Source organism: Mauremys reevesii, linkage group 5 (genome assembly GCF_016161935.1).
Source record: "Mauremys reevesii isolate NIE-2019 linkage group 5, ASM1616193v1, whole genome shotgun sequence".
Classification (NCBI taxonomy): domain Eukaryota; kingdom Metazoa; phylum Chordata; order Testudines; family Geoemydidae; genus Mauremys; species Mauremys reevesii.
In genome coordinates, this window is record NC_052627.1 from 47,588,424 (window position 1) to 47,598,965 (window position 10,542).

Here is a 10,542-nt window from a genome sequence, read left to right on the forward strand (position 1 = left end):
AATAAGTGATCAAGTAAATCATAAATTCTTTAGGCAGAGAGCTTTTTCTCTACAGAACTGAACATGAAGTCAATGGTTGGCAACTTCCTGTATGTGATAGAACAATGTGTTAAATCAACAAGGAAACACAATCCTATGTTAATGCAAGATCATTTAAATATGTAAGAGTAAACAATTGTTGTAATTGTTAATTCTTCAGTTCTTACTCAGGCAAAACTCACGTTTTGCCTGAGTTAGGATGTTAGGAGCAAGCCCAAATTTAGGGCTGGATCCTGCAAAGCTTCACTCACATCTATAGTCCCTTGGCATGTGTGTATGGGGTTGGAGGATCAGGCCCTTCAATTTTTAATATTTTTTCACTGTTAGTAATACAATGCCCAGTTCTGCAAACCTTGACTCATGAGACTAGTCCTTCACTCATATAAGTAGTTCTACTAAAGTCAGCAAGATAATCACAAGAAACAGACAAACCCTTAGTCCTGGGAGTAAGGGTTTGCAGGATTGGCTTTAAAGGAGCTAGATAAATTATCAATTTTAAATATGTATTTTGATGGTTTTTTTTAAATTTTTGCTTAAAAATTAAAAATACAAACACAAAGAGCATAACATAAATATATATACATTAAATAAAGCATATATAAGAATGAGGTAAAAAGATCAAGACTTGTGCCTGATCTTGCAAATATTTACTCACATGAATAATCTGTAACCAGGCAATAGTCCCATGTATCTGAACAGGAATGCCCACATGATTAAATATGGCTCTTGGAAGTAAGGTTTTGCGGGATCAGGCCTTAGATGTTGTGTATTGAGCAAAAATTCCACCTTTTATTTATTTTCTATCCTGTCTAGTACCCATACAATTCCAACATACCATGCAAATTTCCCTCAAGCACAAGGTACAGTAGCATTAGTCTTGGTTGTAGTATCAAGGTGAATGCTGTGTACTGTTGAAAAGCAATTGATTTATGATCCATGGGAAATGATTCCACCCCACCGGCTGTTTTATGTGGGACTTTGCTGGCAATAAAATATAAATCTACTGTCTACTAGGCTGCTCAGTTTTATAACTATTTTTCTAACAACTTGAGAATCTTCTTGTTGGGAATCACACAATCTTTTCTATTTATTTATTTCTGATATTCAAGCCTTGGCATTATAATCTGCATCCTTTACACAGTCAAAAAGCAGAAAGATAGCAGTCTGTCCTAGTATTTTCCAGCTGAGAGACTGGCTTTCTTTAGACAGCTGCTGATCTCTATCAGAGGAAGTATCAGCAAAGCCAAGGAAAGTAGGGGAGATTTTTTTCTCTCCCCTTTTTTGCTGACTTTGTTTCACTTAGGACTCAGCAATAAGAAGAAATTACAGTGTGTGCAGTATACCCAGTATATCTTCTATCTCCCTGCCAATTTGTTTGATCCCTCTTATATGTTTAGTAGTGTTTTGTGCCATCCAATCCAGTGTTAAATATCATAAAGGATGTTTTTTCTACTAGGATAGGGTGACCAGATGTTCCTTTTTAAAGGTACAGTCCTGTATTTAAGCCTGCAGGTGTCCTGACTTTTTTCTTAAAAACGGGCAAATTGTCCTGTATTTTCTGTCTCCCCTGCTGCTGGCTGGCTCCTTGCTCACCAGCCGCCTGCCCACTAGTGGGGAGTGGGGGTCCAGTGGCTGATGATGGGGGTGAGTGTGCAAGGCTGGTGGTGGGGCAAAGATGCAGTGTGCATGACCACCCGCTCCCCCTGCTGGTCTGTCAGTGCAGCCCCCACTGTATGCTGGCTTTCAGCTAGCAGGGCCCCACCCTACCACACCATCCCATTTCTGGCTGGCACTGGCTGCAAGCTGCGGTGGCAGGTCATTCTCCCCCCACCCCCGTTCAGCTGGAAGCAGCTCCCCTCCCTTCCCTCCCACACAGTGCCAAAAGGCTGCTTCTGGCCACATTGTGGTGTGAACCCTGACAGAAATCTGGGGAGGAAGGCCACGTGACCCTGCATGTCCACACCCATGCATTGTCTCGGAAGACGCAGTGCCAAGTACCAGGAGAGGCAGGTCTGGCCCAGGGGCCCAGCCAGCCATGGAGGGCGGAGAGTGCCTGGGAGGGAAGGTTGGGTCACCCTGTGTGATAGAGGTGTAGGGGAGCCCTTCCCCATGTGAACCCTGAATCCTTAATGATAAGAAGGTAAATAAAAAGAATCCAACTACTCAATATTTCTTTTTAATGGGGGCTTAGTCAACTTGATGTTAATTTGAACATTTGCACGTTGAACTCGCTTGAATACAAGTAATTTTATCAGTTGTCCCATATTCAGGATAGGGAAATATGATCACCTTATACTAGGGTATAGATGTTATCACATCAAAGGATCTCTTCCATGTATAAGTGTGGAGCATTCCTGCTAATAGAAGAGCTCCCCTTTCCTTAATTGAGGGGAAATACTGACTGTTTCACTATCTTAAACTCCCAAGGAAACTTGAAGCTCTTTATGGAAAAGCTAGTGGGAGTTGGTCCTCATATGTGTGAAGGGATGGAGTAGGCAAAAGACCATCTGCTTTCTGGATCACGGTCCCTTCAGCTCTATGAGGAAATGAGGGGGAGGAGGAATGTAAACTATTTTGATTTCTTCTGAATTCACGTGACCAGTCCCAAGGTTACCCAGCTAATGGCTGCATAACTCATTAGAGTTTTGTCTGGGATGTTTTTTTTCAATAATGTAAAATGGTGTGATATGCAAGTATTCATATGGGATGACTACCGTATATACTCATTCATAAGCCGATTTTTTTTTTGTAAAAAAGGGAAGCACTAGAGACAGGGGTCAGCTTATGAACAGGTATAGAGAGGGAGAGGTGGGACACAGCCCCTTCCCTGAACCAAGGGAGCAAGGAGAGGCAGCACAGCCAGCAGAGACAGAAGGGAAGAGGCAGGGCCAGAGTCTCTCCACTTCTAGCCAGGCTGCTCTCCCCGCAGCCTCTGAAGTAGCTGCAGCTCCGGGGCTGGCAGTCTGCAGCCCTGCCACTGGGTCCTGCGCCCCAGAGCAGGCTGTGGCTGTGCTGCCTGGCCCAGCCCACTGGAACATGCTGCAGCCACGCCACCCGGTCCGGCCCGCTGGAGCAGGCTGTGGCCATGCTGCCCAGCCTGCTGGAGGAGCTCCAGCTAGGTCAGAGACATCCTCCACTGGCACTTCCCAGATAAGGTGGGAAGGGATGGGATGGGGATAGTGTGGGGGTCCCAGGCTAGGGGTGGGGTCATGTTGGGGGTGGTCATAGGGGTTACTCCTCTGACTCCCAGCTTCTCCCCCCCAAAAAAATTTCACCACCAGTTGCTGTCCCGGCCCATCAGGGTAAGCAGTTGGTGCGCTGGGACACTTTGTTTACTTAGGGTTACCTCTGTGCCTGCGGACGCTCGAGGTAAACAAACCATCTCGGATCACCAGAGGCTTATCCTGATGGCCCTGGAGCCAAAGTTTGCTGACCTCTGAATTATGGAGTCAGCTTATGAATGGGTTATAAAAATTTTCCATTTTTACTTATCCATCTTGTGGGGGGGGCTCAACTTATAAATGAACTGGCTTATGATCGAGTATATATGGTATTTTGGCATAACTCATTCATAGCTTTACCTCATATCAGTAATGCTGCCATCCAAACTCATGTTGATAAAACCTCTATCCCATGCCACACCATCATGTGTTTGAAATAAAAAATATATTAACATCAATTAGAACAATGCAAGTGGTCAGCTGATTGAAGTAGGCTTCCCACCCCCGATCAGAGTGTTGCGATTCAGCTGCAGCACATTTAACAGTGCCTTATATTTAATTGATCAGCTGGTTAGATAAGCAGAGGGCTTGCCCTCTCTGTCACCACCAGTCTCACACAGAGAGCTACAGATAGCATAATGGGTAGACACAGTTCACCGTACAAAACTTACATATCTTGCATCACATGCAGACATCATCTGAGACTTAAAAGGTCACTAGCCTTGATATTTTAATTATTTATGAACAATACAGTTCTTTCCCACATAAACATAGGAGATACTGTATTTTCATTTGCTGGCACCAAGTTTGACAAGTCATAAACAATGTCAATGCAATCTAATTCCTTCTCTGATCATTCTCACTTCAGTGCTGCTGAAGCAGTAGAACACTGTGGTGTTCTTCCAAATGACTGGGCATGTTAGAAATATACCAAGAGGGAAATACCATAGCCTTCCTGATTCTTTTTTTATCTCCCCATTCCAAACTCCTCCAGAAGCCCTTTTGGTGTAGATATAGCTTTGGAAGAGGTGCATACACAAAGTAGTTCCTTTTATTAACAATGACTGACCCTTCTCCCTTGCAATCCTAATTGGATTCCTCCTCTAAATTAATGCTGTGTGGGTCTGCATTAATTAAAGAGGTTTCCCCCTTCACACTGTTTCTGGTGATAGCAACTGGTGTGAAGCCCAGCTCTGCTGAAAGGAAGGGCACCATAGGGTGGACAGAAAGGGGGAAATACACAGATATGGTGAAAGAGACACAGGGACACTAGACCTTGACATCAGCAAACATCCACAGATCAATGGGTACAGTACAGTGAGTCAACCCTGCACTCAAAGGAAGAATACCAGGGATACTTATGAAGTTTCCTTTATTCAGGAGCAATACACGTAGGGGGATCTGGTCCTTTGACTGGAAAGAATCCAATCCATATTCAAAAGCCTTATATTAGGTGATATATGGAGATTGTAATCCAAATTAATGGCACTCTGTGTTTGATTTTTTGGTGATCTACAGCTTTACCTCTTCCTAGTTTCAATAAACTTGTTATTATATTTGAAACCCTGATGTTCAAAAAGCAGCTTTAAAAAATAAGCTCCACACTTCCTAGGCCGTTAATGATTATTGAATCATTAGAGTTAAATGTATCCCAATGGGCTTGTTGTGCACAATCACAGATAAAATTCCCATTTGCCACAATTTTAATAGTTCAATAAGAAGTATCTTACTTGCAAACAGTTCAGTAGCTGTTTATATGCCATGAAGAAGACTTTGGAGATGTCAAAAGAAGTGGATAGAAAAGAAAAAAAAACTTAATTCTCAAAATTAATATTTCCCTCCTTAAAATGGTTTCATGTGAAATAAAAATTGTACAATATTAGTCATTCTTCTGGGTAAAGTTCTACTGATTTAGAATTTTATTTAAAGATAACATTTTTTCCAATATATATATATATATATATATATATATATATATATATATATATATATATATATATATATATATCTTTTTCACTTTCTGTGTTCAATATAATTCCATAATATAGCACTTCCCAAACTTTTGAAAGCTGAGCTTTAGTTCAGCTGAATGAAGCCAATCACAACTCCATTCAGTTCTGCTGTGTGCTGTTAAAGTGAGCAGTTACTCACAGGTGGTACAGCACTGCTCGCCCTAGTAAGGGAGGGGCCTAGAAAAGGTGGCCTAAAAATTGCCTGCCCTACAACAACTGGCCAGCAAGCCAAGGCTGGCAGTTTAACCCAATCTGCGGCCGAAACCAAAAGAAAAATTTGAGAAAACTCACCATTGGTGTATGGAATGTTTGTACCCTCATGGATCGAGAAGCTGTTGCAAGACCTGAGAGAAGGATAGCTCTCATTGCTCGAGAATTAGCCCACTACAACATTGATATAGCGGCATTAAGTGAAACAAGATTGCCTGGGGAAGGTTTCTTGAGTGAACCAGTAAGTGGTTACACCTTCTTCTGGAAGAGTAAGACTGAGACAGAGGACAGAATACATGGAGTTGGTCTGACAATAAAAACCTCATTGATGCATCAACTCCCAGACCTTCCAGTGGGTATCAATGAAAGATTGATGAAACTACGCTTCCCACTAAATGCCAAATGTCATGCCACCATCATTAGTGCATATGCACACACTCTAACATACTCTGACAACTCAAAGGAACAATTCTATGAAGATCTCGACAGACTGATCAAGGCCACACCTGTAACAGACAAACTATTCCTACTTGGAGATTTAAATACCCGAGTCGGGGCTGACAGCGAGAACTGGAAAGGAGTAACCGGGCCACATGGTGTAGGCAAAATGAACAGCAATGGACTACTCCTTTTGAGCCTTTGTTCTGAAAATGACCTGACCATTACCAACACTCTGTTCCGACAAGTGGACAAATACAAAACGATGTGGATGCACCCTAGGTCCAAACAGTGGCATTTGATTGATTATGCCATTGTCAGAAGGTGAGACATCCGAGACGTACTGATCACTAGAGTAATGTGAGGCGCAGAATGCTGGACAGACCACAGGATAGTCAGGACATCTCTTCAACTTTACATCGCTCCCTCTCGGCACAAACGCCCTAAGCATGTGCGACCTGCTTTCAACATAGCCAAACTGAAGGATGCTCAATGTTTCAACAATTTCCAGAAGAGTCTTGATGACAAACTGACATCCCACGGACAACTGATCGGTACTGTAACTGAAAAATGGGACCAGTTCAAGCAGATAGTGACTAACACAGCAATAACATCTCTTGGACCAAAGAAAAGAACACATCAGGATTGGTTTGATGAGAACCAAGAAGAAATATGCTCAGCACTGGAAGTAAAGAGAAAAGCCTTTATCGAATGGCAGAATGATCCCTCCTCAGTCTCTAAACAGGACCATTTCAAGTACCTTCAGAGCAAAACACAGAAAGACCTCCGTCAGATACAAGACAACTGGTGAGAGAGCAAAGCCAAAGAAATTGAGCACTGTGCTAAGACCCACAACTCAAAGATGTTCTTCAGTGCTATTAAGACTGTCTATGGACCTTCTAAACTAAGGACCACCCCATTGCTCTCATCAGACAACACAACACTGATTAAAGATAAAGAAGGCATCAACAAAAGATGGCGAGAACACTTTAGCAACCTTCTCAATAGACCATCAACCGTTAATAATAATGTCCTCAATGAAATTCCACAACAACCTGCTCTGACAGATCTTGATTCTCCACCCACAATAGATGAGATTAAGAAAGCTGTTAGCCAGATGAGTTCAGGAAAAGCTCCTGGAAAAGATGGGATATCAGCAGAGATATACAAAGCAGCAGGTCTAGCAGCACTAGCAGCGTTCCACAGCGTGATCATCAGCATCTGGGAGGATGAAAAAATACCACAGGACCTCCGTGATGCTACTATTGTCTCTCTTTTCAAGAACAAAGGCAGCAAAGCAGAATGTGGAAATTATAGAGGCATATCTCTCCTCTCCATTGGAGGGAAGATCATTGCCTGCATCATCTTGAACCACCTAATAGCCAGTATCTCCGAGGCAAATCTACCTGAAAGTCAATGTGGTTTTCGACCTGGCTGGAGCACAGTCGACATGGTGTTTGCTATCAGACAAGTAAAAGAGAAGTGCATTGAACAGAACATGCACCTGTATGCTGTCTTCATAGATCTGACAAAGGCGTTTGATACCGTCAACAGGAAAGCCCTTTGGACTATTCTAACATGACTTGGCTGCCCAAGAAAATTTGTCCAGATTATATGTCTTTTTCATGACAGCATGACAGGTGAAGTATTGTCTGATGGAGCCACATCAGCCCCATTCAACATCACCAATGGCGTGAAACAAGGATGTGTTCTTGCTCCTGTCTTATTTAACCTGTTCTTTGCATGTGTCCTCAACCATGCAATGAAAGATCTGGATCGAGATATATATTTGAAATACTGGCATGATGGTTCACTTTTTGACCTCTGTCGCCTGAATGCAAAGACTAAGACAGTGCAGAAACTCCTTCTTGAGGCACTCTTTGCCGACGACTGTGCGCTCATGGCTCACACTGAAAATGATCTCCAGCACATTGTCAACAAGTTTGCTGAGGCCTCACAACTTTTCAGACTAACTATCAGCCTCAGAAAGACAGAAGTTCTCCATCAACCTGCACCTGGATCAAATGCTTCTGTCCGGAGTATCTCCACTGATGGCACTCAGCTTAAAGTAGTGGAGAACTTTAAATACCTGGGTAGTGTCATATCCAGTGATGGATCACTGGATAATGAGATCAATGCACGAATATCCAAAGCAAGCCAGGCACTTGGCTGTCTGCGTGTCAAAGTTTTAAACTACCACACCATCCGGATGTCAACAAAACTGCTTGTGTGCAGAGCTGTTGTTCTTTCATCTCTTTTGTAAGGGTGCGAAACATGGACACTATACAGGCATCACATCAAGCAGCTCAAAGCATTCCACATGCGTTGCCTCCGCAACATTATGAAGATCCGCTGGCAAGACAAAGTGCCCAATCTTGAGGTCCTCGAGAGAGCCCAGATGACAAGCATCAAAATGATGATCATGAAGTCACAGCTACGTTGGACCGGTCATGTCAGCTGCATGGATGCCAACAGAATCCCCCACCAGCTTCTGTATGGTGAGATCTCTCAGGGCATCCGGCATATAGGTCATCCACGGAAACGTTACAAGGACGTCATCAAAGCCAATCTGCAGTACAGCAGTATCAAACCTACTTGAGGACGCCGCCAGCGACAGAACACAGTGGCGTGCAACAGTCAGGAATACCTGTGTCGCCTTTGAGGAAGACCGCTGCCGGCGTCTACAAGAGGCACGCGAACGACATCACAGAGCATCAGCAGCGCACCACCCACTGACCGCGAACTTCCCATGCACCATCTGCAGCAAAATGTGCACCTCTAGAATTGGCTTGTACAGTCAACAGAGGGCACACCATGAGACCAACAATAGATGATCTGCACAGATTTGTCATCATCGGATCGATGGACTACCAAGACCTGGTACAGATCTTGACCAATATGATTCTTCTTCTCCCCTCTTATATACTTTGATGAGTGAAATAGTTAGCAATGTTGACATTTAAAAGGTTGTCATCTGAGTTAGCACCCACTGAAATGAACAAGGCAGATTACAACTCAAGAGTTATTGTTTCAGGATCCCTGTGAAGTCAGGCAGACATTTCTTCACTGGTTACACTTGAGACATGTTTTCAAGGTTATCATCCCCATTTGATCAATGGGATGATAGAATATCAGAGGAATTAAGTGACTTCCCCAGATATACAGTATGAATCAGTGGCAGGACAGAGATTGTAATTTCAAAGTCCTTGACTCCTAATCTCCTCTTCATGCCATTAGATCTTATGGAATCTCAGAAAGCCTATTAATGTTAATTCACCAAAGAAACAAGTGTGTGTTTAAAATGAAAACAGTAGGATTTTGCAGCTAGAATGTTTTCTGGTAAGCCTGAGCATTACATGTCTAAACTATATATCCAAGTAAGAATGTAAACTCCATGTAAGGGCTGTGTCTTTCTCCATATGCTACAGCACTCTGACTCTGCTCTTTAAATAATAAATACCAGTACTAGCCAATCAGCCATGTCCAATTAAGAGTGTGCTAATGTGTCTTCATATGACAAACCAGTGATTTTACACTAGATACAGTACAAAATGTTGATTGTGTCAAGCAGTATCCCACATATTTTAGAATGCTTATGGGAGTTTCCCTGATTATATTTAAGTAAAAGAAGCTGCATTTCTCTACATTATTGTTTTGTGACTTTAAACAAGAAACCTTCCTCAAAGATTTACAAAGAAATTCCTATTTTTTATTCATATTTATTTAGATGCCAATTTTGTACAGAATCACTTCTCAGTTCTTTATATAAAGCTGTGCAAATCCACTTCCTGGCTGAGATTTATCACAATAACAAAAGCTAAGGCACAACCTTAAGCAAAAGGTAGTACATAAACTGTCCTCACAATGAGATACAATTCCCTTTCTTCTTCCCACTTGTCAGGAATGGCGAGAAAGAATAGTGGCTCATTAGGACAATCCTGGTATTGACTCAACTGTGCAGGCTGGCGTACCAACACTCTGCTCACCCCCCACCCACCGGATCCAGAGAAGGAAGTAATAGGCATGTTGTGCCCAGTTAATCTTGTGTGACTAGACCACGCAGGACTGTAAGAGAGGTTCTTACTCCTAATTATATGTCTTCTGTATAGGTATGTAGTACAAATCATAGTCTAGCCCAGTATCAGCAAGCTGCCTAATGTTCCACCCCTAATGTTCCACTTCTTTACATCTGAAGGTCATTGCTACAGTGGAGCTATTGTTCAATTTCAGTATAAAAAAAGTTGTTCTTTTTCATCAGAAAACAAAAAGCAATATTAACATTCCAAAAGTTGTGTAAGTTTTATACATTAAAACAGGCTTTCTCTATAAATATTTTTCCAAAGTTCCTTTGCACCCCCACTCTAGGCGATATCATCACCTACACTTCTCAACATCATGTAGGGAACAAGTAACTTGGGAAAGTTTGTACTAACAATGTTTGCAATACCAGAGTTGGGTGTGGTTTATTTTTCTCTAACCTAGAAATAGCAGAACGTTCCATCTCTAAAACCCATGATTCTGTCAAGAGCCACAAAGGTATTAGGAAATCAGCAGACTTTAAAAAGCCATTGCTGTGAAATCCAGGCCTCTACACTGGCTCTTGATAATCCCTCAACTCTCCT